Source organism: Carica papaya, chromosome 8, assembly GCF_054855325.1.
Source record: "Carica papaya isolate Zhongbai chromosome 8, ASM5485532v1, whole genome shotgun sequence".
In the NCBI taxonomy this organism is placed as follows: Eukaryota; Viridiplantae; Streptophyta; class Magnoliopsida; order Brassicales; family Caricaceae; genus Carica; species Carica papaya.
This window is the reverse complement of record NC_142316.1, coordinates 17,694,078-17,721,113: the sequence shown is the minus strand read 5'-3', so window position 1 is coordinate 17,721,113 and position 27,036 is coordinate 17,694,078. Positions and strand designations below refer to the sequence as shown.

At 46.4% G+C, this 27,036-nt stretch overlaps 6 non-coding genes and 45 pseudogenes across 6 annotated transcripts; all 51 read right to left on the bottom strand.

The window, feature by feature from the left end:
* Positions 1 to 112: 112 nt before the first annotated feature.
* On the bottom strand, positions 113 to 231 carry LOC148246129 (5S ribosomal RNA; annotated as a pseudogene).
* Positions 232 to 437: 206 nt separating this feature from the next.
* LOC148246128 (5S ribosomal RNA) lies at positions 438 to 556 on the bottom strand (annotated as a pseudogene).
* Positions 557 to 1,115: 559 nt separating this feature from the next.
* LOC148246127 (5S ribosomal RNA) lies at positions 1,116 to 1,234 on the bottom strand (annotated as a pseudogene).
* A 205-nt stretch (positions 1,235 to 1,439) lies between these two features.
* On the bottom strand, positions 1,440 to 1,558 carry LOC148246126 (5S ribosomal RNA; annotated as a pseudogene).
* Positions 1,559 to 2,120: 562 nt separating this feature from the next.
* Positions 2,121 to 2,239, bottom strand: LOC148246125 (5S ribosomal RNA; annotated as a pseudogene).
* A 209-nt stretch (positions 2,240 to 2,448) lies between these two features.
* Positions 2,449 to 2,567, bottom strand: LOC148246124 (5S ribosomal RNA; annotated as a pseudogene).
* Positions 2,568 to 2,771: 204 nt separating this feature from the next.
* On the bottom strand, positions 2,772 to 2,890 carry LOC148246123 (5S ribosomal RNA). The gene has a single exon (XR_015814509.1). It is a non-coding gene; the product is annotated as a 5S ribosomal RNA (ribosomal RNA).
* A 209-nt stretch (positions 2,891 to 3,099) lies between these two features.
* On the bottom strand, positions 3,100 to 3,218 carry LOC148246122 (5S ribosomal RNA; annotated as a pseudogene).
* A 203-nt stretch (positions 3,219 to 3,421) lies between these two features.
* LOC148246121 (5S ribosomal RNA) lies at positions 3,422 to 3,540 on the bottom strand. Its single transcript, XR_015814507.1, has one exon. It is a non-coding gene; the product is annotated as a 5S ribosomal RNA (ribosomal RNA).
* Positions 3,541 to 3,749: 209 nt separating this feature from the next.
* Positions 3,750 to 3,867, bottom strand: LOC148246120 (5S ribosomal RNA; annotated as a pseudogene).
* Positions 3,868 to 4,070: 203 nt separating this feature from the next.
* Positions 4,071 to 4,188, bottom strand: LOC148246119 (5S ribosomal RNA; annotated as a pseudogene).
* A 564-nt stretch (positions 4,189 to 4,752) lies between these two features.
* LOC148246118 (5S ribosomal RNA) lies at positions 4,753 to 4,871 on the bottom strand (annotated as a pseudogene).
* A 917-nt stretch (positions 4,872 to 5,788) lies between these two features.
* Positions 5,789 to 5,907, bottom strand: LOC148246117 (5S ribosomal RNA). Its single transcript, XR_015814479.1, has one exon. It is a non-coding gene; the product is annotated as a 5S ribosomal RNA (ribosomal RNA).
* A 562-nt stretch (positions 5,908 to 6,469) lies between these two features.
* Positions 6,470 to 6,588, bottom strand: LOC148246116 (5S ribosomal RNA; annotated as a pseudogene).
* A 561-nt stretch (positions 6,589 to 7,149) lies between these two features.
* LOC148246115 (5S ribosomal RNA) lies at positions 7,150 to 7,268 on the bottom strand (annotated as a pseudogene).
* Positions 7,269 to 7,472: 204 nt separating this feature from the next.
* LOC148246114 (5S ribosomal RNA) lies at positions 7,473 to 7,590 on the bottom strand (annotated as a pseudogene).
* A 561-nt stretch (positions 7,591 to 8,151) lies between these two features.
* LOC148246113 (5S ribosomal RNA) lies at positions 8,152 to 8,270 on the bottom strand (annotated as a pseudogene).
* A 205-nt stretch (positions 8,271 to 8,475) lies between these two features.
* LOC148246112 (5S ribosomal RNA) lies at positions 8,476 to 8,594 on the bottom strand (annotated as a pseudogene).
* Positions 8,595 to 9,311: 717 nt separating this feature from the next.
* On the bottom strand, positions 9,312 to 9,430 carry LOC148246111 (5S ribosomal RNA; annotated as a pseudogene).
* Positions 9,431 to 9,635: 205 nt separating this feature from the next.
* On the bottom strand, positions 9,636 to 9,754 carry LOC148246110 (5S ribosomal RNA; annotated as a pseudogene).
* Positions 9,755 to 10,315: 561 nt separating this feature from the next.
* Positions 10,316 to 10,434, bottom strand: LOC148246109 (5S ribosomal RNA; annotated as a pseudogene).
* Positions 10,435 to 10,643: 209 nt separating this feature from the next.
* Positions 10,644 to 10,762, bottom strand: LOC148246108 (5S ribosomal RNA; annotated as a pseudogene).
* A 205-nt stretch (positions 10,763 to 10,967) lies between these two features.
* Positions 10,968 to 11,085, bottom strand: LOC148246107 (5S ribosomal RNA; annotated as a pseudogene).
* A 561-nt stretch (positions 11,086 to 11,646) lies between these two features.
* On the bottom strand, positions 11,647 to 11,765 carry LOC148246106 (5S ribosomal RNA; annotated as a pseudogene).
* Positions 11,766 to 11,970: 205 nt separating this feature from the next.
* Positions 11,971 to 12,089, bottom strand: LOC148246105 (5S ribosomal RNA). Its single transcript, XR_015816032.1, has one exon. It is a non-coding gene; the product is annotated as a 5S ribosomal RNA (ribosomal RNA).
* A 584-nt stretch (positions 12,090 to 12,673) lies between these two features.
* On the bottom strand, positions 12,674 to 12,792 carry LOC148246104 (5S ribosomal RNA; annotated as a pseudogene).
* Positions 12,793 to 13,001: 209 nt separating this feature from the next.
* LOC148246103 (5S ribosomal RNA) lies at positions 13,002 to 13,120 on the bottom strand (annotated as a pseudogene).
* Positions 13,121 to 13,325: 205 nt separating this feature from the next.
* Positions 13,326 to 13,444, bottom strand: LOC148246102 (5S ribosomal RNA; annotated as a pseudogene).
* Positions 13,445 to 13,679: 235 nt separating this feature from the next.
* On the bottom strand, positions 13,680 to 13,798 carry LOC148246101 (5S ribosomal RNA; annotated as a pseudogene).
* A 205-nt stretch (positions 13,799 to 14,003) lies between these two features.
* LOC148246100 (5S ribosomal RNA) lies at positions 14,004 to 14,122 on the bottom strand (annotated as a pseudogene).
* Positions 14,123 to 14,683: 561 nt separating this feature from the next.
* LOC148246099 (5S ribosomal RNA) lies at positions 14,684 to 14,801 on the bottom strand (annotated as a pseudogene).
* A 206-nt stretch (positions 14,802 to 15,007) lies between these two features.
* Positions 15,008 to 15,126, bottom strand: LOC148246098 (5S ribosomal RNA; annotated as a pseudogene).
* Positions 15,127 to 15,332: 206 nt separating this feature from the next.
* LOC148246097 (5S ribosomal RNA) lies at positions 15,333 to 15,451 on the bottom strand (annotated as a pseudogene).
* A 563-nt stretch (positions 15,452 to 16,014) lies between these two features.
* LOC148246096 (5S ribosomal RNA) lies at positions 16,015 to 16,133 on the bottom strand (annotated as a pseudogene).
* A 207-nt stretch (positions 16,134 to 16,340) lies between these two features.
* On the bottom strand, positions 16,341 to 16,459 carry LOC148246095 (5S ribosomal RNA; annotated as a pseudogene).
* A 561-nt stretch (positions 16,460 to 17,020) lies between these two features.
* On the bottom strand, positions 17,021 to 17,139 carry LOC148246094 (5S ribosomal RNA; annotated as a pseudogene).
* Positions 17,140 to 17,958: 819 nt separating this feature from the next.
* On the bottom strand, positions 17,959 to 18,077 carry LOC148246093 (5S ribosomal RNA; annotated as a pseudogene).
* Positions 18,078 to 19,288: 1,211 nt separating this feature from the next.
* LOC148246092 (5S ribosomal RNA) lies at positions 19,289 to 19,407 on the bottom strand (annotated as a pseudogene).
* A 205-nt stretch (positions 19,408 to 19,612) lies between these two features.
* On the bottom strand, positions 19,613 to 19,731 carry LOC148246091 (5S ribosomal RNA; annotated as a pseudogene).
* A 207-nt stretch (positions 19,732 to 19,938) lies between these two features.
* LOC148246090 (5S ribosomal RNA) lies at positions 19,939 to 20,057 on the bottom strand (annotated as a pseudogene).
* A 532-nt stretch (positions 20,058 to 20,589) lies between these two features.
* LOC148246089 (5S ribosomal RNA) lies at positions 20,590 to 20,708 on the bottom strand (annotated as a pseudogene).
* An 878-nt stretch (positions 20,709 to 21,586) lies between these two features.
* Positions 21,587 to 21,705, bottom strand: LOC148246088 (5S ribosomal RNA; annotated as a pseudogene).
* A 562-nt stretch (positions 21,706 to 22,267) lies between these two features.
* LOC148246087 (5S ribosomal RNA) lies at positions 22,268 to 22,386 on the bottom strand. The gene has a single exon (XR_015814726.1). It is a non-coding gene; the product is annotated as a 5S ribosomal RNA (ribosomal RNA).
* A 209-nt stretch (positions 22,387 to 22,595) lies between these two features.
* LOC148246086 (5S ribosomal RNA) lies at positions 22,596 to 22,714 on the bottom strand (annotated as a pseudogene).
* A 560-nt stretch (positions 22,715 to 23,274) lies between these two features.
* Positions 23,275 to 23,393, bottom strand: LOC148246085 (5S ribosomal RNA; annotated as a pseudogene).
* A 205-nt stretch (positions 23,394 to 23,598) lies between these two features.
* Positions 23,599 to 23,716, bottom strand: LOC148246084 (5S ribosomal RNA; annotated as a pseudogene).
* A 206-nt stretch (positions 23,717 to 23,922) lies between these two features.
* On the bottom strand, positions 23,923 to 24,041 carry LOC148246083 (5S ribosomal RNA; annotated as a pseudogene).
* Positions 24,042 to 24,250: 209 nt separating this feature from the next.
* LOC148246082 (5S ribosomal RNA) lies at positions 24,251 to 24,369 on the bottom strand (annotated as a pseudogene).
* Positions 24,370 to 25,250: 881 nt separating this feature from the next.
* On the bottom strand, positions 25,251 to 25,369 carry LOC148246081 (5S ribosomal RNA). Its single transcript, XR_015815265.1, has one exon. It is a non-coding gene; the product is annotated as a 5S ribosomal RNA (ribosomal RNA).
* A 558-nt stretch (positions 25,370 to 25,927) lies between these two features.
* On the bottom strand, positions 25,928 to 26,046 carry LOC148246080 (5S ribosomal RNA; annotated as a pseudogene).
* A 489-nt stretch (positions 26,047 to 26,535) lies between these two features.
* LOC148246079 (5S ribosomal RNA) lies at positions 26,536 to 26,654 on the bottom strand (annotated as a pseudogene).
* Between the last annotated feature and the right edge of the window lie 382 nt (positions 26,655 to 27,036).

The window sequence follows — 27,036 nt, the reverse complement described above, 5'->3', positions numbered from 1 at the left end:
CTCGTTCTAATATCAAATAATATGCCCCGGCACAGTGACTCACCTTTGCAAATGAACCAGCGGTTTATAATTCCATTCGCGCGTAACGTCGAACAACCCATCCGAAAAAAAATTGGTGCAACACGAGGGCTTCCCAGGTGGTCACCCATCCGAGTACTACTCTCGCCCAAACACACTTAACTACGGAGTTCTGATGGGATCCGGAGCTTTAGTGCTGGTATAATCGAACCTGTTTAATTTCACGCTGCAAATACATATACTCCTTCTCCTTTCTTCCCCCTCCCGTCATTTGTTTCCTTGTGCGTTCACACTTCACCTCTCATTCTCGTTCTAATATCGATTAAAATGCCCCTGCTTCTTGACTCAGATTTGCGTATAAACCAGCGGACCCTAGTTCCAGACATGCGTAACGTTGAACGACCCGTCTGAAAAAAAAATTGGTGCGACACGAGGACTTCCCAGGAGGTTATCCATCCGAGTACTAATCTCGCCCAAGCACACATAACTGCAGAGTTCTGATGGAATCCGGTGCATTAGTGCTGGTATGATCGCACCTGTTTAATTTCGCGCTGCAAATACATAAACTCATTCCTCTTTCTTCCCCCTCTCGTCATTTGTTTCCTTGTGCGTGCGCACTGCACCTCCCGTTCTCGTTCTAATATCAAGTAAAATGTCACGGCGCCGTGACTCACATTTGCGAATAAACTTGAGGACCATAATTTAAGTCGCGCGTAACGTCGAAAGAATCATCTGCAAAAAAATAGGTGCAACACGAGGACTTCCTAAGAAAATGGGTGAAATATAAGGACTTCGCAGGAGGTCACCCATCCGAGTACTTTTCTCGGCCAAGCACCCTTAACTGCGGAGTTCTGATAGAATCCGTTGCATTAGTGCTGGTATGAACCCTCATGTTTCATTCTGCACTGCAAATACATACACTCTTTCTCCTCCCATCCCCCCTCCCGTCATTTGTTTCCTTGTGCGTGCACTCTGCATCTCTCTTTCTCGTTCTAATATCAAGTAATATGCCCCGGCACAGTGACTCACCTTTGCAAATGATCCAGCGGTTTATAATTCTATTCGCGCGTAATGTCGAACAACCCATCCGAAAAAAATAGGTGCAACGCGAGGGCTTCCCAAGTGGTCACCCATCCGAGTACTACTCTCGCCCAAGCACTCTTAAGTGCGGAGTTCTGATGGGATCCGGGTCTTTAGAGCTGGTATGATCGCACCTGTTTAATTTCGCGCTGCAAATACATACACTCCTTCTCCTTTCTTCCCCCTCCGGTCATTTGTTTCCTTGTGCGTTCACACTTCACCTCTCATTCTCGTTCTAATATCGATTAAAATGCTCCTGCTTCTTGACTCACATTTGCGTATAAACCAGCGGACCCTAGTTCCAGTCGCGCGTAACGTCGAACGACCCGTCTGAAAAAAAATTGGTGCGACACGACGACTTCCCAAGAGGTCACCCATCCGAGTACTACTCTCGCCCAAGCACACTTAACTGCGGAGTTCTGATGGGATCCGTTGCATTACTGCTGGAATGATTGCATCTGTTTAATTTTCCGCTGCAAATACATAAACTCATTCCCCTTTCGTCCCCCTCTCGTCATTTGTTTCCTTGTGTGTGCGCACTGCAGCTCCCGTTCTCGTTCTAATATCAAGTAAAATGCTACAGCGCCGTGACTCACATTTGCGAATAAACCTGAGGACCATAATTCAAGTCGCGCGTAACGTTAAAAGAATCATCTGCAAAAAATGGGTGCAACACGAGGACTTCCTAAGAAAATGTTTGAAATATAAGGACTTCGCAGGAGGTCACCATTCCTAGTGCTATTCTCGGCCAAGCACCCTTAACTTGCGGAGTTCTGATAGAATCCGTTGCATTGGTGCTGGTATGATTGCTCATGTTTCATTCTGCGCTGCAAATACATACACTTTTTCTCCCTCCATTCCCCCTCCCGTCATTTATTCCCTTGTGCGTGCACTCTGCATCTCTCCTTCTCGTTCTAATATCGATTAAAATGCCCCTGCTTCTTGACTCACATTTGCATATAAAACAGTGGACCCTAATTCCAGTCGCGTGTAACGTCGAACGACCCGTCTGAAAAAAAAATTTAGTGCGACACGAGGACTTCCCAGGAGGTCACCCATCCGAGTACTACTCTCGCCCAAGCACACTTAATTGCGAAGTTCTGATGGGCTCCGGTGCATTAGTGCTAGTTTGATCACACCCGTTTAAGTTCGCGCTGCAAATACATAAACTACTTCTCCGTTCTTCCCCCTCCCGTCATTTGTTTCCTTGTGCGTGCGCACTGCACCTCTCGTTCTCGTTCAAATATCAAGTAAAATGCCACAGCACCGTGACTCACATTTGCGAATAAATCTGCAGACCATAATTAAAGTCGCGCGTAACGTCGAACGGCACATCTGAAAAAAAGAAAATGGGTGCAACACGAGAACTTCCCAGGAGGTAACCCATCATTGTACTACTTTCGTCAAAGCACACTTAACTGCGGAGTTCTGATGGGATCCGGTGCATTTGTGCTGGTGTGAGCGCACCTGTTTAATTTCGGGCATAAAATACATACACTCCTTCTTCCCTCCCCCCCTCCCATCATTTGTTTCCTTGTGCATTCACACTGCATCTCTCCTTCTCGTTCTAATATCGATTAAAATGCCCCAGATTCTTGACTCACATTTGCGTATAAACCAGCAGATTGTAGTTCCAGTCTCGCTTAACGTCGAACGATCCGTCTGATAAAAAATTGGTGCGACACGAGGACTTCACAAGAGGTCACCCATCCGAGTACTACTCTCGCCCAAGCACACTTAACTGCGGAGTTCTGATGGGATCCGGTGCATTAGTGCTGGTATGACCGCACCCGTTTAATTCCGCGCTGCAAATACATAAACTCATTCTCCTTTCTTCCCCTTCCTGTCATTTGTTTCCTTGTGCGTGCGCACTGCACCTCTCGTTCTCGTTCAAATATCAAGTAAAATACCACGGCGCCGTGACTCACATTTGCGAATAAATCTGCGGACCATAATTAAAGTCGGGCGTAACGTCGAACGACACATCTGAAAAAAAGAAAATGGGTGCAACACAAGAACTTCCCAGGAGGTAACCCATCATTGTACTACTTTCGCCAAAGCACACTTAACTGCGAAGTTCTGATGGGATCCGGTGCATTTGTGCTGGTGTGACCGCACCTGTTTAATTTCGTGCTGAAAATACATACACTCCTTCTTCCCTCTCCCCTCCCATCATTTGTTTCCTTGTGCGTTCACACTGCACCTCTCCTTCTCGTTCTAATATCGATTAAAATGCCCCTGATTCTTGACTCACATTTGCGTATAAACCAGCGGATTGTAGTTCCAGTCGCGCTTAACGTCGAACGACCCGTCTGATAAAAAATTGGTGCGACACGAGGACTTCACAAGAGGTCACCCATCCGAGTACTACTCTCGCCCAAGCACACTTAACTGCGGAGTTCTGATGGGATCCGGTGCATTAGTGCTGGTATGACCGCACCCGTTTAATTTCGCGCTGCAAATACATAAACTCATTCTCCTTTCTTCCCCCTCCCGTCATTTATTTCCTTGTGCGTGCGCACTGCACCTCTCGTTCTCGTTCAAATATCAAGTAAAATACCACGGCGCTGTGACTCACATTTGCGAATAAATCTGCGGACCATAATTTAAGTCGCGCGTAACGTCGAACGACACTTCTGAAAAAAAGAAAATGGGTGCAACACGAGAACTTCCCAGGAGGTAACCCATCATTGTACTACTTCGCCAAAGCACACTTAACTACGGAGTTCTGATGGGATCAGGTGCATTTGTGCTGGTGTGACCGCACCTGTTTAATTTCGTGCTGAAAATACATACACTCCTTCTTCCCTCTCCCCTCCCATCATTTGTTTCCTTGTGCGTTCACACTGCACCTCTCCTTCTCGTTCTAATATCGATTAAAATGCCCCTGATTCTTGACTCACATTTGCGTATAAACCAGCGGACCATAGTTCCAGTCGCGCCTAACGTCGAACGACCCATCTGAAAAAAAATTGTTGCGATACGAGGACTTCCCAAGAGGTCTCCCATCCGAGTACTACTCTCGCCCAAGCACACTTAACTGCAGAGTTCTGATGGGATCCAGTGCAGTAGTGCTGGTATGATGCCACTTGTTTAATTTTGCGCTTCAAATACATACACACATTCTCGTTTCTTCCTCATCCTGTCATTTGTTTCCTTGTGCGTGCGCACTGCACCTCCCGTACTCGTTCTAATATCAAGTAAAATGCCACGGCACCGTGACTCACATTTGCGAATAAACCTGCGGACCATAAATCAAGTCGCGTATAACGTCGAAAGAATCATCTGCAAAAAGACGGGTGCAACACGAGGACTTCCCAAGAAAGTGGGTGAAATATAAGGACTTCGCAGGAGGTCACCCATCCGAGAACTTTTTTCGCCCAAGCACCATTAACTGCGGAGTTCTGATAGAATCCGTTGTATTAGTGCTGGTATGATCCCTCATGTTTCATTCTGCACTGCAAATACATACACTCTTTCTCCTTTCTTCCCCCTCCCGTCATTTGTTTCCTTGTGCGTGCACTCTGCATCTCTCGTTCTCGTTCAAATATCAAGTAAAATGCCACGGCGCCGTGACTCACCTTTGCGAATAAATCTACGGACCATAATTAAAGTCGCGCGTAACGTCGAACGGCACATCTGAAAAAAAGAAAATGGGTGCAACACGAGAACTTCCCACGAGGTAACCCATCATTGTACTACTTTCACCAAAGCACACTTAACTGCGGAGTTCTGATGGGATCCGGTCCATTTGTGCTGGTATGATCGCACCTGTTTAATTTTGCGCTGCAAATACATAAACTCATTCCCCTTTCTTCCCCCTCCCGTCATTTGTTTCCTTGTGCGTGCGCACTGCACCTCCCGTGCTCCTTCTAATATAAAGTAAAATGCTACGGTGCCATGACTCACATTTGCGAATAAACCTGAGGACCATAATTCAAGTCACGCGTATCGTCGAAAGAATCATCTGCAAAAAAATTGGTGCAACTCAAGGACTTCTTAAGAAAATTTGTGAAATATAAGGACTTCGCAGGAGGTCAACCATCCTAGTGATACTCTCGCCCAAACACCCTTAACTTGCGGAGTTCTGATAGAATCCGTTGCATTGGTGCTGGTATGATTGCTCATGTTTCATTCTGCGCTGCAAATACATACACTTTTTCTCCCTCCATCCCCCCTCCCGTCATTTGTTTTCTTGTGCGTGCGCACTGCACCTCCCGTGCTCGTTCTAATATAAAGTAAAATGCTACGGTGCCGTGACTCACATTTGCGAATAAACCTGAGGACCATAATTCAAGTCGCGCGTATCGTCGAAAGAATCATCTGCAAAAAAATGGGTACAACACGAGGACTTCCTAAGAAAATGGGTGAAATATAAGGACTTCGCAGGAGGTCACCCATCCTAGTGCTACTCTCGCCCAAGCACCCTTAACCTGCGGAGTTCTAATAGAATCCGTTGCATTGGTGCTGGTATGATTGCTCATATTTCATTATGCGCTGCAAATACATACACTTTTTCTCCCTCCATCCCCCCTCCCGTCATTTGTTTCCTTGTGCGTGCACTCTGCATCTCTCCTTCTCATTTTAATATCGATTAAAATGCCCCTGCTTCTTGACTCACATTTGCTTATAAACCAGTGGACCCTAGTTCCAGTCGCGCGCAACGTCGAACGACCCGTCTGAAAAGAAATTAGTGCGACACGAGGACTTCCTAGGAGGTCACCCATCCGAGTACTACTCTCGCCCAAGCACACTTAACTGCGGAGTTCTGATGGGATCCGGTGCATTAGTGCTGGTATGATCGCACCTGTTTAATTTCGCGCTGCAAATACATAAACTTTTTCTCCTTTCTTCCCCCTCCCGTCATTTCTTTCCTTGTGCGTACGCACTGCACCTCCCGTGCTCGTTCTAATATCAAGTAAAATGCTAAGGTGCCGTGACTCACATTTGCGAATAAACCTGAGGACCATAATTCAAGTCGCGCGTATCATCGAAAGAATCATCTGCAAAAAAATGGGTACAACACGAGGACTTCTTAAGAAAATGGGTTAAATATAAGGACTTCGCAGGAGGTCACCCATCCTAGTGCTACTCTCGCCAAAGCATTCTTAACTTGCAGAGTTCTAATAGAATCCGTTACATTGGTGCTGGTATGATTGCTCATGTTTCATTCTCCGCTGCAAATACATACACTTTTTCTCCCTCTATCCCCCCTCCCGTCATTTGTTTCCTTGTGCGTGCACTCTGCATCTCTCCTTCTCATTCTAATATTGATTAAAATGTCCCTGCTTCTTGACTCACATTTGCATATAAACCAGTGGACCCTAGTTCCAGTCGCGCGTAACGTCGTACGACCTGTCTGAAAAGAAAATTAGTGCGACACGTGGATTTCCCAGGAGGTCACCCATCCGAGTACTACTCTCGTCCAAGCACACTTAACTGCGGAGTTCTACTGGGATCCGATGCATTAGTGCTGGTATGATCGCACCTATTTAATTTTGCGCTGCAAATACATAAACTCCTAATCCTTTCTTCCCTCTCCCGTCATTTGTTTCTTTGTGCGTGCGCACTGCACCTCCCCTACTCGTTCTAATATTAAGTAAAATGCGATGGTGCCGTGACTCACATTTGCGAATAAATCTGCGGACCATAAATCAAGTCGCGCGTAACGTCGAAAGAATCATCTGCAAAAAAATGGGTGCAACACGAGGACTTCACAAGAAAATGGGTGAAATATAAGGACTTCGCAGGAGGTAACCCATGCTAGTACTACCCTCGCCCAAGCACCCTTACCTACGGAGTTCTGATAGAATCCATTGCATTAGTGCTGGAATGATCGCACCTGTTTCATTTCGCGCTGCAAAAACATACTCCTTCTCCTTTCTTCCCCCTCCCATCATTTGTTTCCTTGTGCGTGCGCACTGCACCTCTCGTTCTCGTTCAAATATCAAGTAAAATGCCACGGCGCCGTGACTCACATTTGCGAATAAATCTGCGGACCATAATTAAAGTCGCGCGTAACGTCGAACGGCACATCTGAAAAAAAAAAAATGGGTGCAACACGAGAACTTCCCAGGAGGTAACCCATCATTGTACTACTTTCACCAAAGCACACTTAACTGCGAAGTTCTGATGGGATCCGGTGCATTTCTGCTGGTGTGACCGCACCTGTTTAATTTGGTGCTGAAAATACATACACTCCTTCTTCCCGCCCCCCCTCCCATCATTTGTTTCCTTGTGCGTTCACACTGCACATCTCTTTCTCGTTCTAATATTGATTAAAATGCCCCTGATTCTTGACTCACATTTGAGTATAAACCAGTGGACCATAGTTCCAGTCGCGCGTAACGTCGAACGACCCATCTGAATGAAAATTGTTGCGATACGAAGACTTCCCAAGAGGTCACCCATCCGAGTACTACTCTCGCCCAAGCACGCTTAACTGCAGAGTTCTGATGGGATCCAGTGCATCAGTGCTGGTATGATGCCACTTGTTTAATTTTGCGCTTCAAATACATACACTCCTTCTCTTTTCTTCCTCCTCCCGTCATTTGTTTCCTTGTGCGTGCGCACTGCAACTCTCGTACTCGTTCTAATATCAAGTAAAATGCCACGGCTCCGTGACTCACATTTGCGAATAAACCTGCGGACCATAATTCAAGTCGCGCGTAACGTCGAAAGAATCATCTGCAAAAAGATGGGTGCACCACGAGGACCTCCCAAGAAAATGGGTGAAATATAAGTACTTCGCAGGAGGTCACCCATCCGAGTACTTTTCTCGCCCAAGCACCCTTAACTGCGGAGTTCTGATAGAATCCGTTGCATTAGTGCTGGTATGATCCCTCATGTTTCATTCTGCACTGCAAATACATACACTCTTTCTTCTTCCATCCCACCTCCCGTCATTTGTTTCCTTGTGCGTGCACTCTGCATCTCTCTTTCTCGTTCTAATATCAAGTAATATGCCCCGGCACCGTGACTCACCTTTGCAAATGAACCAGCGATTTATAATTCCATTCGCGCGTAATGTCGAAAAACCCATTCGAAAAAAAATAGGTGCAACACGAGGGCTTTCCAAGTGGTCACCCATCCGAGTACTACTCTCGCCCAAGCACACTTAACTGCGGAGTTCTGATGGGATCCGGGGCTTTAGTGCTGGTAAGATCGCACCTGTTTAAATTCGCGCTGCAAATACATACACTCCTTCTCCTTTCTTCCCCCTCCCGTCATTTGTTTCCTTGTGCGTTCACACTTCACCTCTCATTCTCGTTCTAATATCGATTAAAATGCCCCTGCTTCTTGACTCACATTTGCGTATAAACCAGCGGACCCTAGTTCCAGACCCGCGTAACGTCGGACAACCCGTCTGAAAAGAAATTTGTGCGACACGAGGACTTCCCAGGAGGTCACCCATCCGAGTACTAATCTCGCCCAAGCACACTTCACTGCGGAGTTCTGATGGGATCCGGTGCATTAGTGCTGGTATGATCCCACCTCTTTAATTTCGCGCTGCAAATACATAAACTCATTTCCCTTTCTTCCCACTCCCGTCATTTGTTTCCTTGTGTGTGAGCACTGCACCTCCTGTTCTCGTTCTAATATAAAGTAAAATGTTACAGCGCCGTGACTCACATTTGCGAATAAACCTGAGGACCATAATTCAAGTTGCGCGTAACGTCGAAATAATCATCTGCAAAAAAATGGGTGCAACACGAGGACTTCACAAGAAAATTGGTGAAATATAAGGACTTCGCAGGAGGTAACCCATGCTAGTACTACTCTCGCCAAAGCACCCTTACCTACGGAGTTCTGATAGAATCCGTTGCATTTGTGCTGGTTTGATCGCACCTGTTTCATTTCGTGCTGAAAATACATACACTCCTTCTCCTTCCTTCTCCCATCAATTGTTTCTTTGTGCGTTCACACTGCACCTCTCCTTCTCGTTCTAATATCGATTAAAATGCCCCTGCTTCTTGACTCACATTTGCGTATAAACCAGCGGACACAAGTTCCAGTCGCGCGTAATGTCTAACGACCCATCTGAAAAAAAATTATTGCGATACGAGGACTTCCCAAGAGGTCACCCATCCGAGTACTACTCTCGCCCAAGCACACTTAACTGCAGAGTTCTGATGGTGACTCACCTTTGCAAATGAAGCAGCGGTTTATAATTCCATTCGCGCGTAACGTCGAACAACCCATCCGAAAAAAAATAGGTGCAACAAGAGAGCTTCCCAAGTGGTCACCCATCCGAGTACTACTCTCGCCCAAGCACACTTAACTGCGGAGTTCTGATGGGATCCGGGGCTTTAGTGCTGGTATGATCGAACCTGTTTAATTTCGCGCTGCAAATACATACACTCCTTCTCCTTTCTTACCCCTCCCGTCAATTGTTTCCTTGTGCATTCACAATGCACCTCTCATTCTCGTTCTAATATCGATTAAAATGCCCCTGCTTCTTGACTCACATTTGCGTATAAACCAGCGGACCCTTGTTCCAGTCGCGCGTAACGTCGAACGACCCGTCTGAAAAAAAATTGTTGCGACACGAGGACTTCCCAGGAGGTCACCCATCCGAGTACTACTCTCGCCCAAGCACACTTAACTGCGGAGTTCTGATGGTATCCGGTGCATTAGTGGTGGTATGATCGCACCCGTTTAATTTCGCGCTGCGAATACATAAACTCCTTCCCCTTTCTTCCCCCTCCTGTTATTTGCTTCCTTGTGCGTGCGCACTGCACCTCCCGTGCTCGTTCTAATATCAAGTAAAATGCTACGGTGCCGTGACTCACATTTGCGAATAAACCTGAGGACCATAATTCAAATCGTGCGTATCGTCGAAAGAATCATCTGTAAAAAAATGGGTGCAACACGAGAACTTCCTAAGAAAATGGGTGAAATATAAGGACTTCGCAGGAGGTCACCCATCCTAGTGCTTCTCTCGCCCAAGCACCCTTAACTTGCGGAGTTCTGATAGAATCCGTTGCATTGGTGCTGGTATGATTGCTCATGTTTCATTCTGCGCTGCAAATACATACACTTTTTCTCCCTCCATCCCCCTCCCGTCATTTGTTTCCTTGTGCGTGCACTCTGCATCTCTCTTTCTCGTTCTAATATCAATAAAAATGCCCCTGCTTCTTGACTCACATTTGCGTATAAACCAGTGGACCCTAATTCCAGTCGAGCGTAACGTCGAACGACCCGTCTGAAAAAAAAATTAGTGCGACACGAGGACTTCCAAGGAGGTCACCCATCCGAGTACTACTCTCGCCCAAGCACACTTAACTGCGGAGTTCTGATGGGATCCGGTGCATTAGTGCTGGTATGATCGAACCTGTTTAATTTCGCGCTGCAAATACATAAACTCCTTCTCCTTTCTTCCCCCTCCCGTCATTTGTTTCCTTGTGCGTGCGCACTGCACCTCTTGTTCTCGTTCAAATATCAAGTAAAATGCCACGGCGCCGTGACTCACATTTGCGAATAAATCTGTGGACCATAATTAAAGTCGCGCGTAACATCGAACGGCACATCTGAAAAAAAGAAAATGGGTGCAACACGAGAACCTCCCAGGAGGTAACCCATGCTAGTACTACTCTCGCCCAAGCACCCTTACCTACGGAGTTCTGATAGAATCCGTTGCATTAGTGCTGGTATGATCGCACCTGTTTCATTTCGTGCTGAAAATACATACACTCCTTCTCCTTCCCTCCCCCTCCCATCAATTGTTTCCTTGTGCGTTCACACTGCACCTCTCCTTCTCGTTCTAATATCGATTAAAATGCCCCTGCTTCTTGACTCACAATTGCGTATAAACCAGCGGACCATAGTTCCAGTCGCGCGTAACGTCGAACGACCCATCTGAAAAAAAATTGTTGCAATATGAGGACTTCCCAAGAGGTCACCCATCCGAGTACTACTCTCGCCCAAGCACGCTTAACTGTAGAGTTCTGATGGGATCCAGTGCATAAGTGCTGGTATGATGCCACTTATTTAATTTTGCGCTTCCAATACATACACTCCCTCTCTTTTATTCCACCTCCCGTCATTTGTTTCCTTGTGCGTGCGCACTGCACCTCCCGTACTCTTTTTAATATCAAGTAAAATGCCATGGCGCCGTGATTCACATTTGCGAATAAATCTGCTGACCATAAATCAAGTCGCGCGTAACGTCGAAAGAATCATCTGGAAAAAGATGGGTGCAACACGAGGACCTCCCAAGAAAATGGGTGAAATATAAAGACTTTGCAAGAGGTCACCCATTCGAGTACTTTTCTCGCCCAAGCACCCTTAACTGCTGAGTTCTGATAGAATCCGTTGTATTAGTGCTGGTATGATCCCTCATGTTTCATTCTACACTGCAAATACATACACTCTTTCTTCTTCCATCCCCCCTCCCGTCATTTGTTTCCTTGTGCGTGCACTCTGCATCTCTCTTTCTCGTTCTAATATCAAGTAATATGCCCCGGCACCGTGACACACCTTTGCAAATGAACCAACGGTTTATAATTCCATTCGCGCGTAACGACGAACAACCCATCCGAAAAAAAATAGGTGCAACACGAGGGCTTCCCAAGTGGTCACCCATCCGAGTACTACTCTCGCCCAATAACACTTTACTGCGAAGTTCTGATGGGATCCGGAGCTTTAGTGCTGGTATGATTGCACCTGTTTAATTTCGCGCTCCAAATACAAACACTCCTTCTCTTTTCTTCCCCCTCCCGTCATTTGTTTCCTTATGGGTTCACACTTCACCTCTCATTCTCGTTCTAATATCGATTAAAATGCCCCAGCTTCTTGACTCACATTTGCGTATAAACCAGCGGACCCTAGTTCCAGACCCGCGTAACGTCGAACAACCCATCTGAAAAGAAATTTGTGCGACACGAGGACTTCCCAGGAGGTCACCCATCCGAGTACTACTCTCGCCCAAGCACACTTAACTGCGGAGTTCTGATGGGATCCGGTGCATTAGTGCTGGTATGATCGCACCTGTTTACTTTCGCGCTGCAAATACATACACTCCTTCTCCTTTCTTCCCCCTCCTGTCATTTGTTTCCTTGTGCGTTCAAACTTCACCTCTCATTCTCGTTCTAATATCGATTAAAATGCCCCTGCTTCTTGACTCACATTTGCGTATAAACCAGCGAACCCTAGTTCAAGACGCGCGTAACGTCGAACGACCCGTCTGAAAAAAAATTGGTGAGACACGAGGACTTCCCTCGTGTTGCACCTATTTTTTTTCGGATGGGTTGTTCGTCGTTACGCGCGAATGGAATTATAAATCGTTGGTTCATTTGCAAAGGTGTGTCACGGTGCCGGGGCATATTACTTGATATTAGAACGAGCATTAGTGCTGGTATGATCGCACCTGTTTACTTTCGCGCTGCAAATACATACACTCCTTCTCCTTTCTTCCCCCTCTTGTCATTTGTTTCCTTGTGCGTTCAAACTTCACCTCTCATTCTCGTTCTAATATCGATTAAAATGCCCCTGCTTCTTGACTCACATTTGCGTATAAACCAGCGGACCCTAGTTCAAGACGCGCGTAACGTCGAACGACCCGTCTGAAAAAAAATTGGTGAGACACGAGGACTTCCCAGGAGGTCACCCATCCGAGTACTACTCTCGCCCAAGAACACTTAACTGCGGAGTTCTGATGGGATCCGGTGCATTAGTGCTGGTATGATCGCACCTGTTTAATTTTGCGCTGCAAATACATAAACTCCTTCTCCTTTCTTCCCCCTCCCGTCATTTGTTTCCTTGTGCGTGCGCACTGCACCTCTCGTTGTCGTTCAAATATCAAGTAAAATGCCACGGCACCGTGACTCACATTTGCGAATAAATCTGCGGACCATAATTAAAGTCGCGCGTAACGTCGAACGGCACATCTGAAAAAAAGAAAATGGGTGCAACACGAGAACTTCCCAGGAGGTAACCCATCATTGTACTACTTTCGCCAAAGCACACTTAACTGCGGAGTTTTGATGGGATCCGGTGCATTTGTGCTGGTGTGACCGCACCTGTTTAATTTCGTGCTGAAAATACATACATTCCTTCTTCCCTCCCCCCCTCCCATCATATGTTTCCTTGTGCGTTCACACTGCACCTCTCCTTCTCGTTCTAATATCGATTAAAATGCCCCTAATTCTGGACTCACATTTGCGTATAAACCAGCGGACCATAGTTCCAGTCACGCGTAACGTCGAACGACTCGTCTGAAAAAAAAATTAGTGCGACACGAGGACTTCCCAAGAGGTCACGCATCCGAGTACTACTCACGCCCAAGCACACTTAACTGCAGAGTTCTGATGGGATCCAGTTCATTAGTGCTGGTATGATCGCACCCGTTTAATTCCGCGCTGCAAATACATAAACTCCGTCTCCTTTCTTTCCCCTCCCGTCATTTGTTTCCTTGTGCGTGCGCACTGCACCTCCCGTGCTCGTTCTAATATCAAGTAAAATACTACGGTGCCGTGACTCACATTTGCGAATAAACCTGAGGACCATAATTCAAGTTGCGCGTATCGTCGAAAGAATCATCTGCAAAAGAATGGGTGCAACACGAGTACTTCCTAAGAAAATGGGTGAAATATAAGGACTTCGCAGGAGGTCACCCATACGAGTACTTTTCTCGCCCAAGCACCCTTAACTGCGGAGTTCTGATAGAATCCGTTGCATTAGTGCTGGTATGATCGCACCTGTTTAATTTCGCGCTGCAAATACATACACTCCTTCTCCTTTCTTCCCCCTCCCGTCAATTGTTTCCTTGTGCATTCACAATGCACCTCTCATTCTCGTTCTAATATCGATTAAAATGCCCCTGCTTCTTGACTCACATTTGCGTATAAACCAGCGGACCCTAGTTCCAGTCGCGCGTAACGTCGAACGACCCGTTTGAAAAAAAATTGTTGCGACACGAGGACTTCCCAGGAGGTCACCCATCCGAGTACTACTCTCGCCCAAGCACACTTAACTGCGGAGTTCTGATGGTATCCGGTGCATTAGTGGTGGTATGATCGCACCCGTTTAATTTCGCGCTGCAAATACATAAACTCCTTCCCCTTTCTTCCCCCTCCTGTTATTTGCTTCCTTGTGCGTGCGCACTGCACCTCCCGTGCTCGTTCTAATATCAAGTAAAATGCTACGGTGCCGTGACTCACATTTGCGAATAAACCTGAGGACCATAATTCAAGTCACGCGTATCGTCGAAAGAATCATCTGCAAAAAAATGGGTGCAACACGAGGACTTCCTGAGAAAATGGGTGAAATATAAGGACTTCGCATGAGGTCACCCATCCTAGTGCTACTCTCGCCCAAGCACCCTTAACTTGTGGAGTTCTGATAGAATCCGTTGCATTGGTGCTGGTATGATTGCTCATGTTTCATTCTGCGCTGCAAATACATACACATTTTCTCCCTCCATCCCACCTCCCGTCATTTGTTTCCTTCTGCGTGCATTCTGCATCTCTCCTTCTCGTTCTAATAACGATTAAAATGCCCCTGCTTCTTGACTCACATTTGCGTATAAACCAGTGGACCCTCGTTCCAGTCGCGCGTAACGTCGAATGACCCATCTGAAAAAAAATTGTTGCGATACGAGGACTTCCCAAGAGGTCATCCATCCGAGTACTACTCTCGCCCAAGCACACTTAACTGCAGAGTTCTGATGGGATCCAGTGCATTAGTGCTGGTATGATGCCACTTGTTTAATTTTGCGCTTCAAATACATACACTCCTTCTCTTTTCTTCCTCTCCGCGTCATTTGTTTCCTTCTTCGTGCGCACTGCACCTCCCGTACTCGTTCTAATATCAAGTAATATGCCCTGGCACCGTGACTCACCTTTGCAAATGAACCAGCGGTTTATAATTCCATTCGCGCGTAACGTCGAACAACCCATCCGAAAAAAAATAGGTGCAACACGAGGGCTTCCCAAGTGGTCACCCATCTGAGTACGACTCTCGCCCAAGAACACTTAACTGCGGAGTTCTGATGGGATCCGGGGCTTTAATGCTGGTATGATCGCACCTGTTTAATTTCGCGCTGCAAATAAATACACTCCTTCTCTTTTCTTCCCCCTCCCGTCAATTGTTTCCTTGTGCATTCACACTGCACCTCTCATTCTCGTTCTAATATCGATTAAAATGCCCCTGCTTCTTGACTCACATTTGCGTATAAACCAGCGGACCCTAGTTCCAGTCGAGCGTAACGTCGAACGACCCGTCTGAAAAAAAAATTGTTGCGACACGAGGACTTCTCAGGAGGTCACCTATCCGAGTACTACTCTCACCCAAGCACACTTAACTCTGGAGTTCTGATGGGATCCGGTGCATTAGTGGTGGTATGATCGCACCCGTTCAACTTCGCGCTGCAAATACATAAACTCCTTCCCCTTTCTTCCCCCTCCCGCCATTTGTTTCCTTGTGCGTGCGCACTGCACCTTCCGTGCTCGTTCTAATATCAAGTAAATTGCTACGGTGACGTGACTCACATTTGCGAATAAACCTGAGGACCGTAATTCAAGTCGCGCGTATCGTCGAAAGAATCATCTGCAAAAAAATGGGTGCAACACGAGGACTTCCTAACAAAATGGGTGAAATATAAGGACTTCGCAGGAGGTCACCCATCCTAGTGCTTCTCTCGCCCAAGCACCCTTAACTTGCGAAGTTCTGATAGAATCCGTTGCATTGGTGCTGGTATGATTGCTCATGTTTCATTCTGCGCTGCAAATACATACACTTTTTCTCCCTCCATCCCCCCTCCCGTCATTTGTTTCCTTGCGCGTGCACTCTGCATCTCTCTTTCTCGTTCTAATATTGATTAAAATGCCCCTGCTTCTTGACTCACATTTGCGTATAAACCAGTGGACCCTAGTTCCAGTCGCGCGTAACGTCGAACGACCCGTCTGAAAAAAAAAATTAGTTCAACAAGAGGACTTCCCCGGAGGTCACCTATCCGAGTACTACTCTCGCCCAAGCACACTTAACTGCGGAGTTCTGATGGGATCCAGTGCATTAGTGCTGGTATGATCGAAACTGTTTAATTTCGCGCTGCAAATACATAAACTCCTTCTCCTTTCTTCCCCCTCCCGTCATTTGTTTCCTTGTGCGTGCGCACTGCACCTCTCGTTCTCGTTCAAATATCAAGTAAAATGCCACGACACCGTGACTCACATTTGCGAATAAATCTCCGGACCATAATAAAAGTAGCGCGTAACGTCGAACGGCACATCTGAAAAAAACAATGGGTGTAACACGAGAACTTCCCAGGAGGTAACCCATCATTGTACTACTTTCGCCATAGCACACTTAACTGCGGAGTTCTGATGGGATCCGGTGCATTTGTGCTGGTATGATCGCACCCGTTTAATTCTGCGCTGCAAATACATAAACTCCTTCTCCTTTCGTCCCCCTCCCGTCATTTGTTTCCTTGTGCATGCGCACTGCACCTTCCGTGCTCGTTCTAATATCAAGTAAAATGCTACGGTGCCGTGACTCATATTTGCGAATAAACCTGCGGACCATAAATCAAGTCGCGCGTAACTTCGAAAGAATCATCTGCAAAAAGATGGGTGCAACACGAGGACCTCCTAAGAAAATGGGTGAAATATAGGGACTTCGCAGGAGGTCACCCAACCGAGTACTTTTCTCGTCCAAGCACCCTTAACTGCGGAGTTCTGATAGAATCCGTTGCATTGGTGCTGGTATGATCCCTCATGTTTCATTCTGCACTGCAAATACATACACTCTTTCTCCTCCCATCCCCCCTCCCGTCATTTATTTCCTTGTGCGTGCACTCTGCATCTCTCTTTCTCGTTCTAATATCAATTAAAATGCCCCTGTTTCTTGACTCACATTTGCGTATAAACCAGTGGACCCTCGTTCCAGTCGCGCGTAACGTCGAATGACCCGTCTAAAAAAAAAATTAGTGCGACATGAGGACTTCCCAGGAGGTCACCCATCCGAGTACTACTCTCGCCCAAGCACACTAAACTGCGGAGTTCTGATGGGATCCGATGCATTTGTGCTTGTATGATCGCACCTGTTTCATTTCGTGCTGAAAATACATACACTCCTTCTCCTTCCCTCCCCCTCCCCTCAATTGTTTCCTTGTGCGTTCACACTGCACCTCTCCTTCTCGTTCTAATATCGATTAAAATACCCCTGCTTCTTGACTCACAATTGCGTATAAACCAGCGGACCCCAGTTCCAGTCGCGCGTAACGTCGAACGACTCGTCTGAAAAAAAATTGGTGCGACACAAGGACTTCCCAGTGCATTAGTGCTGGTATGATCGCACCTGTTTCATTTCGCGCTGCAAATACATACACTCCTTCTCCTTTCTTCTCCCTCCCGTCATTTGTTTCCTTGTGCGTGCGCACGACACCTCCCGTGCTCGTTCTAATATCAAGTAAAATGCTACGGTGCTGTGACTCACATTTGCGAATAAACTTGAGGACCATAATTCAAGTCGCGCGTATCGTCGAAAGAATCATTTACAAAAAAATGGGTGCAACACGAGGACTTCCTGAGAAAATGGGTGAAATATAAGGACTTCGCATGAGGTCACCCATCCTAGTGCTACTCTCGCCCAAGCACCCTTAACTTGTGGAGTTCTGATAGAATCCGTTGCATTGGTGCTGGTATGATTGCTCATGTTTCATTCTGCACTGCAAATACATACACATTTTCTCCCTCCATCCCCCCTCCCGTCATTTGTTTCCTTCTGCGTGCACTCTGCATCTCTCCTTCTCGTTCTAATAACGATTAAAATGCCCCTGCTTCTTGATGCACATTTGCGTATAAATCAGTGGACCCTCGTTCCAGTCACGCGTAACGTCAAACGACCCGTCTAAAAAAAAAATTAGTGCGACACAACGACTTCCCAAGAGGTCACCCATTCGAGTACTACTCTCGCCCAAGCACACTTAACTGCGGAGTTCTGATGTGATCCGATGCATTAGTGCTGGTATGATCGCACCTGTTTAATTTTGCGCTGCAAATACATAAATTCCTTCCCCTTTCTTCCCCCTCCCGTCATTTGTTTCCTTGTGCGTGCGCACTGTACCTCTCTTTCTCGTTCAAATATCAAGTAAAATGCCACGGTGCCGTGACTCACATTTGCGAATAAATCTGCGGACCATAATTAAAGTCGCGCGCAACGTCGAACGACACATCTGAAAAAAAGAAAATGGGAGCAACACGAGAACTTCCCAGGAGTTAACCCATCATTGTACTACTTTCCCCAAAGCACACATAACTGCGGAGTTCTGATGGGATCCGGTGCATTTGTGCTGGTGTGACCGCACATGTGTAATTTCGTGCTGAAAATACATACACTCCTTCTTCCCTCCCCCCCTCCCATCATTTGTTTCCTTGTGGGTTCACACTGCACCTCTCCTTCTCGTTCTAATATCGATTAAAATGCCCCTGATTCTTGACTCACATTTGCGTATAAACCAGCGGACCATAGTTCCAGTCGCGCGTAACGTCGAACGACCCATCTGAAAAAAAATTGTTGCGATACGAGGACTTCCAAAGAGGTCACCCATCCGAGTACTACTCTCGACCAAGCACAGTTAACTGCAGATTTCTGATGGGATCCAGTGCATTAGTGCTGGTATGATGCCACTTGTTTAATTTTGTGCTTCAAATACATACACTCCTTCTCTTTTCTTCCTCATCCCGTCATTTGTTTCCTTGTGCGTGCGCACTGCACCTCCTGTACTCGTTCTAATATCAAGTAAAATGCAACGGCGCCGTGACTCACATTTGTGAATAAACCTACGGACCATAAATCAAGTCGCGTGTAACGTCGAAAGAATCATATGCAAAAAGATGGGTGCAACACGAGGACCTCCCAAGAAAATGGGTGAAATATAAGGACTTCGAAGGACGTCACCCATCCGAGTACATTTCTCGCCCAAGCACCCTTAACTGCGGAGTTCTGATAGAATCCGTTGCATTAGTGCTGGTATGATCCCTCATGTTTCATTCTGCACTGCAAATACATACACTCTTTCTCCTCCCATCCCCCCTCCCGTCATTTGTTTCCTTGTGCGTGCACTCTGCATCTCTTTTTCTCGTTCTAATATCAAGTAATATGCCCCGGAACCGTGACTCACCTTTGCAAATGATCCAGCGGTTTATAATTCTATTCGCGCGTAACGTCGAACAACCCATCCGAAAAAAAATTGGTGCAACACGAGGGCTTCCCAAGTGGTCACCCATCCGAGTGCTACTCTCGCCCAAGCACACTTAGCTGCAGAGTTCTGATAGAATCCGTTGCATTAGTGCTGGTATGATCGAACCTGTTTAATTTCGCGCTGCAAATACATACACTCCTTCTCCTTTCTTCCCCCTCCCGTCATTTGTTTCCTTGTGCGTTCACACTTCACCTCTCATTCTCGTTCTAATATCGATTGAAATGCCCCTGCTTCTTGACTCACATTTGCGTATAAACCAGCGGACCCTAGTTCCAAACGCGCGTAACATCAAACGACCCGTCTGAAAAAAAATTGGTGCGACACGAGGACTTCCTAGGAGGTCACCCATCCGAGTACTAATCTCGCCCAAGCACACTTCACTGCGGAGTTCTGATGGGATCAGGTGCATTAGTGCTAGTATGATCGCACCTGTTTAATTTCGCGCTGCAAATACATAAACTCATTCCCCTTTCTTCCCCCTCCCGTCATTTGTTTCCTTGTGCATGCGCACTGCACCTCTAGTTCTCGTTCAAATATCAAGTAAAATGCCACGGCGCCATGACTCACATTTGCGAATAAATCTGCGGACCATAATTAAAGTCGCGCGTAACGTCGAACGGCACATCTGAAAAAAAAAATGGGTGCAACACGAGAACTTCCCATGAGGTAACCCATCATTGTTCTACTTTCGCCAAAGCACACTTAACTGCGGAGTTCTGATGGGATCCGGTGCATTTGTGCTGGTTTGACCACACCTGTTTAATTTTGTTCTGAAAATACATACACTCCTTCTTCCATCCCCCCTCCCATCATTTGTTTCCTTGTGCGTTCACACTGCACCTCTCCTTCTCGTTCTAATATCGATTAAAATGCCCCAAATTCTTGACTCACATTTGCGTATAAACCAGCGGATCATAGTTCCAGTCGCGCGTAATGTCGAACGACCCATCTGAAAAAAAATTGTTGCGATACGAGGACTTCCCAAGAGGTCACCCATCCAGGCACTACTCTCGCCCAAGCACACTTAACTGCAGAATTCTGACGGGATCCAATGCATTAGTGCTGGTATGATGCCACTTGTTTAATTTTGCGCTTCAAATACATACACTTCTTCCCTTTTCTTCCTCCTCCCGTCATTTGTTTCCTTGTGCGTGCGCACTGCACCTCCCGTTCTCGTTCAAATATCAAGTAAAATGCCACGGCGCCGTGACTAACATTTGCGAATAAATCTGCGGACCATATTTAAAGTCGCACGTAACGTCGAACGGCACATCTGAAAAAAAAAAAAATTGGTGCAACACGAGAACTTTCCAGGAGGTAACCCATCATTGTACTACTTTTGCCAAAGCACACTTAACTGTGGAGTTCTGAAGGGATCCGGTGCATTTGTGCTGGTGTGACCGCACCTCTTTAATTTCGTGCTGAAAATACATACACTCCTTCTTCCCTCCCCCCTCCCATCATTTGTTTCCTTGTGCGTTCACACTGCACCTCTTTTTCTCGTTCTAATATCGATTAAAATGCCCCTTTTTCTTGACTCACATTTGCGTATAAACCAGCGGACCATAGTTCCAATCGCACGTAACGTCGAACGACCCATCTGAAAAAAAATTGTTGCGATACGAGGACTTCCTAAGAGGTCACCCATCCGAGCACTACTCTCCCAAGCACACTTAACTGCAGAGTTCTGATGGGATCCAGTGCATTAGTGCTGGCATGATGCAACTTGTATAATTTTGCGCTTCAAATATATACACTCCTTCTCTTTTCTTCCTCCTCCCGTCATTTGTTTCCTTGTGGGTGCGCACTGCACCTCTTGTACTCGTTCTAATATCAAGTAAAATGCCACGGTGCCGTGACTCACATTTGCGAATAAACCTGCGGACCATAAATCAAGTCGCGCGTAACGTCGAAAGAATCATCTGCAAAAAGATGGGTGCACCACGAGGACCTCCCAAGAAAATGGGTGAAATATAAGGACTTCGCAGGAGGTAACCCATGCTAGTACTACTCTCGCCCAAGCACCCTTACCTACGGAGTTCTGATAGAATCCGTTGCATTAGTGCTGGTAAGATCGCACCTGTTTCATTTCTTGCTGAAAATATATACACTCATTCTCCTTCCTTCCCCCTCCCATCAATTGTTCCTTGTGCGTTCACACTGCACCTCTCCTTCTCGTTCTAATATCGATTAAAATGCCCCTGCTTCTTGACTCACATTTGCGTATAAACCAGCGGACCCTAGTTCCAGTCGCGCGTAACGTCGAACGACCTGTCGGAAAAAAAATTGGTGCGACACGAGGACTTCCCAGGAGATCACCAATCCGAGTACTACTCTCGTCAAAGCACACTTAACTGCGGAGTTCTGATGGGATCCGGTGCATTAGTGCTGGTATGATCGCACCCGTTTAATTCCGCACTGCAAATACATAAACTCCTTCTCCTTTCTTCCCCCTCCCGTCATTTGTTTCCTTGTGCGTGCGCACTGCACATCCCGTGCTCCTTCAAATATAAAGTAAAATGCTAGGGTGCCGTGACTCACATTTGCGAATAAACATGAGGACCATAATTCAAGTCGCGCGTATCGTCGAAAGAATCATCTGCAAAAAAATGGGTGGAACACGAGGACTTCCTAAGAAAATGGGTGAAATATAAGGACTTCGCATGAGGTCACCCATCCTAGTGCTACTCTCGCCCAAGCACCCTTAACTTGCGGAGTTCTGATAGAATCCATTGCATTGGTGCTGGTATGATTGCTCATGTTTCATTCTGCGCTGCAAATACATACACGTTTTCTCCCTCCATCCCCCCTCCCGTCATTTGTTTCCTTCTGCGTGCACTCTGCATCTCTCCTTCTCGTTCTAATATCGATTAAAATGCCCCTGCTTCTTGACTCACATTTGCGTATAAACCAATGGACCCTAGTTCCAGTCGCGCGTAAAGTCGAACGACCCGTCTGAAAAAAAAATTAGTGCGACACGAGGACTTCCCAAGAGGTCACCCATCCGAGTACTACTCTCGCCCATGCACACTTGACTACGGAGTTCTGATGGGATCCGGTGCATTAGTGCTGGTATGATCGCACCTGTTTAATTTTGCGCTGCAAATACATAAACTCCTTCTCCTTTCTTGCCCCTCCCGTCATTTGTTTCCTTGTGCGTGCACACTGCACCTCTCGTTCTCGTTCAAATATCAAGTAAAATGCCACGACACCGTGACTCACATTTGCGAATAAATCTCCGGACCATAATAAAAGTAGCGCGTAACGTCGTACGACACATCTGAAAAAAAGAAAATGGGTGCAACACGAGAACTTCCCACGAGGTAACCCATCATTGTACTACTTTCGCCAAAGAACACTTAACTGCGGAGTTCTGATGGGATCCGGTGCATTTGTGCTGGTATGATCGCACCCGTTTAATTTTGCGCTTCAAATACATAAACTCATTCCCCTTTCTTCCCCCTCCCGTCATTTGTTTCCTTGTGCGTGCGCACTGCACCTCCTGTTCTCGTTCTAATATCAAGTAAAATGCCACGGCGCCGTGACTCACATTTGCGAATAAACCTTAGGACCATAATTCAAGTCGCATGTAACGTCGAAAGAATTATCTGCAAAAAAATGGGTGCAACACGAGGGCTTCACAAGAAAATGGGTGAAATATAAGGACTTCGCAGGAGGTAACCCATGCTAGCACTACTATCGCCCAAGCACCCTTACCTACGGAGTTCTGATAGAATCCGTTGTATTAGTGTTAGTATGATCCCTCATGTTTCATTCTGCACTGCAAATACATACACTCTTTCTCCTTCCATCCCCCCTCCCGTCATTTGTTTCCTTGTGCGTGCACTCTGCATATCTCTTTCTCGTTCTAATATCAAGTAATATGACCCGGCACCGTGACTCACCTTTGCAATTGAACCAGCGATTTATAATTCCATTCACGCGTAACGTCGAACAACCCATCCGAAAAAAAATTGGTGCAACACGAGGGCTTCCCAAGTGGTCACCCATTCGAGTACTACTCTCGCCCAAGCACACTTAACTACGGAGTTCTAATGGGATCTGGAGCTTTAGTGCTGGTATGATCAGACCTGTTTAATTTCATGCTGCAAATACATACACTCATTCTCATTTTTTCCCCCTCCCATCATTTGTTTCCTTGTGCGTTCACACTTCACCTCTCATTCTCGTTCTAATATCGATTAAAATGCCCCTGCTTCTTGACTCAGATTTGCGTATAAACCAGCGGACCCTAGTTCCAGACGTGCGTAACATCGAACGACCCGTCTGAAAAAAAATTGGTGCGACACGAGGACTTCCCAGGAGGTCAACCATCCGAGTACTAATCTCGCCAAGCACACTTAACTGCGGAGTTCTGAAGGGATCCGGGGCTTTAGTGCTGGTATGATCGCACCAGTTTAGTTTCGCGCTGCAAATACATATACTCCTTCTCTTTTCTTCCCCCTCCCGTAATTTGTTTCTTTGTGCGTGCACTCTGCATCTCTCTTTCTCGTTCTAATATCGATTAAAATGCCCCTTCTTCTTGACTCACATTTGCGTATAAACCAGTGGACCCTAGTTCCAGTCGCGCGTAACGTCGAACGACCCGTCTGAAAAAATAATTAGTGCGACACGAGGACTTCCCAAGAGGTCTCTAATCCGAGTACTACTCTCGCCCAAGCACACTTAACTGCGGAGTTCTGATGGGATCCGGTGCATTAGTGATGGTATGATCGCACCTGTTTAATTTCGCGCTGCAAATACATAAACTCCTTCTCCTTTCTTCCCCCTCCCGTCATTTGTTTCCTTGTGCGTGCGCACTGCACCTCTCGTTCTCGTTCAAATATCAAGTAAAATGCCACGGCGCCGTGACTCACATTTGCGAATCAATCTGCGGACCATAATTAAAGTCGCGCGTAACGTAGAACGACACATCTGAAAAAAAGAAAATGGTTGCAACACGAGAACTTCCCATGAGGTAACCCATCATTGTACTACTTTCGCCAAACCACACTTAACTGCGGAGTTCTGATGGCATCCGGTGCATTTGTGCTGGTGTGACCGCACCTGTTTAATTTCGTGCTGAAAATACATACACTCCTTCTTCCCTCTCCCCTCCCATCATTTGTTTCCTTGTGCATTCACACTGCACATCTCCTTCTCGTTCTAATATCGATTAAAATGCCCTTGATTCTTGACTCACATTTGCGTATAAACCAGCGGACCATAGTTCCAGTAGCGCGTAACGTCGAACGACATATCCGAAAAAAAATTGTTGCGATACGAGGACTTCCCAAGAGGTCACGCATCCGAGTACTACTCTCGCCCAAGCACACTAAACTGCAGAGTTCTGATGGGATCGAGTGCATTAGTGCTGGTATGATGCCACTTGTTTAATTTTGCGCTTCAAATACATACACTCCTTCTCTTTTCTTCATCCTCCCGTCATTTGTTTCCTTTTGCGTGCGCACTGCACCTCCCGTTCTCGTTCTAATATCAAGTAAAATGCCACGGTGCCGTGACTCACATTTGCGAATAAACATGCGGACCATAAATCAATTCGCGCGTAACGTCGAAAGAATCATCTGCAAAAAGATGGGTGCAACACGAGGACCTCCCAAGAAAATGGGTGAAATATAAGGACTTCGCAGGAGGTCACCCATCCGAGTACTTTTCTCGCCCAAGCACCCTTAACTGCGGAGTTCTGATAGAATCGTTGCATTAGTGCTGGTATGATCCCTCATGTATCATTCTGCACTGCAAATACATACACTCTGTCTCCTTCCATCCCCCCTCCCGTCATTTGTTTCCTTGTGCGTGCACTCTGCATCTCTGTTTCTCGTTCTAATATCAAGTAATATGCCCCGGCACCGTGACTCACCTTTGCAAATGAACCAGCGGTTTATAATTCCATTCGCGCGTAACGTCGAACAACCCATCCGAAAATATATTGATGCAACACGAGGGCTTCCCAGGTGGTCACCCATCCAAGTACTACTCTCGCCCAAGCACACTTAACTGCGGAGTTCTGATGGGATCCGGAGCTTTATTGCTGGTATGATCGCACCTGTTTAATTTTACGCTTCAAATACATACACTCCTTCTCCTTTCTTCCCCCTCCCGTCATTTGTTTCCTTGTGCGTTCACACTTCACCTCTTATTCTCGTTTTAATATCGATTAAAATGCCCCTGCTTCTTGACTCACATTTGCGTATAAACCAGCGGACCCTAGTTCCAGAGACGCGAAACGTCGAACGACCCGTCTGAAAAAAAATTGGTGCGACACGAGGATTTCACAAGAAAATGGGTGAAATATAAGGATTTCGCAGGAGGTAACCCATGCTAGTACTACTCTCGCCCAAGCACCCTTACCTACGGAGTTCTGATATAATCCGTTGCATTAGTGCTGGTATGATTGCACCTGTTTCATTTCGTGCTAAAAATACATACACTCATTCTCCTTCCCTCCCCCTCCCATCAATGGTTTCCTTGTGCGTTCACACTGCACCTCTCATTCTCGTTCTAATATCGATTAAAATGCCCTGCTTTTTGACTCACATTTGCGTATAAACAAGCGGACCCTAGTTCCAGTCGCGCGTAACGTTGAACGACCCGTCTGAAAAAAAATTTTTGCGACACGAGGACTTCCCAGGAGGTCACCCATCCGAGTACTAATCTCGCCCAAGCACACTTAACTGCGGAGTTCTGATGGGATCTGGTGCATTAATGCTGGTATGATCGCATCCATTTAATTACGCACTGCAAATATATAAACTCCTTCTTCTTTCTTCCCCCTCCCGTCATTTGTTTCCTTGTGCGTGCGCACTGCACCTCTCGTGCTCGTTCTAATATCAAGTAAAATGCTACGGTGCCGTGACTCGCATTTGCGAATAAACCTGAGGACCATAATTCAAGTCGCGCGTATCGTCGAAAGAATCATCTGCAAAAAAATGGGTGCAACACGAGGACTTCCTAACAAAATGGGTGAAATATAAGGACTTCGCAGGAGGTCACCCATCCTAGTGCTACTCTCGCCCAAGCACCCTTAACTTGCTGAGTTCTGATAGAATCCGTTGCATTGGTGCTGGTATGATTGCTCATGTTTCATACTGCACCTCTCCTTCTCGTTCTAATATCGATTAAAATGCCCCTGCTTCTTGGCTCACATTTGCGTATAAACCAGCGGACCCTAGTTCCAGTCCCGCGTAACGTTGAACGACCCGTCTGAAAAAAAATTGGTGCGACATGAGGACTTCCCAGGAGGTCACCCATCCGAGTACTACTCTCGCCCAAGCACACTTAACTGCGGAGTTCTGATGGGATCCGGTGCATTAGTGCTGGTATTATCGCACCCATTTAATTTTGCGCTGTAAATACATAAACTCTTTCTCCTTTCTTCCCCCTCCCTTCATTTGTTTAATTGTGCGTGCCCACTGCACCTCCTGTGCTCGTTTTTAATATCAAGTAAAATGCTACGGCGCCGTGACTCACATTTGTGAATAAACCTGAGGACCATAATTCAAGTCGCGAGTAACGTCGAAAGAATCATCTGCAAAAAAATGGGTGCAAAACGAGGACTTCACAAGAAAATGGGTGAAATATAAGGGACTTCGCAGGAGGTAACCCATGCTAGTACTACTCTCGCCCAAGCACCCTTACCTACGGAGTTCTGATAGAATCCGTTGCATTAGTACTGGTATGATCGCACCTGTTTCATTTCGTGCTGAAAATACATA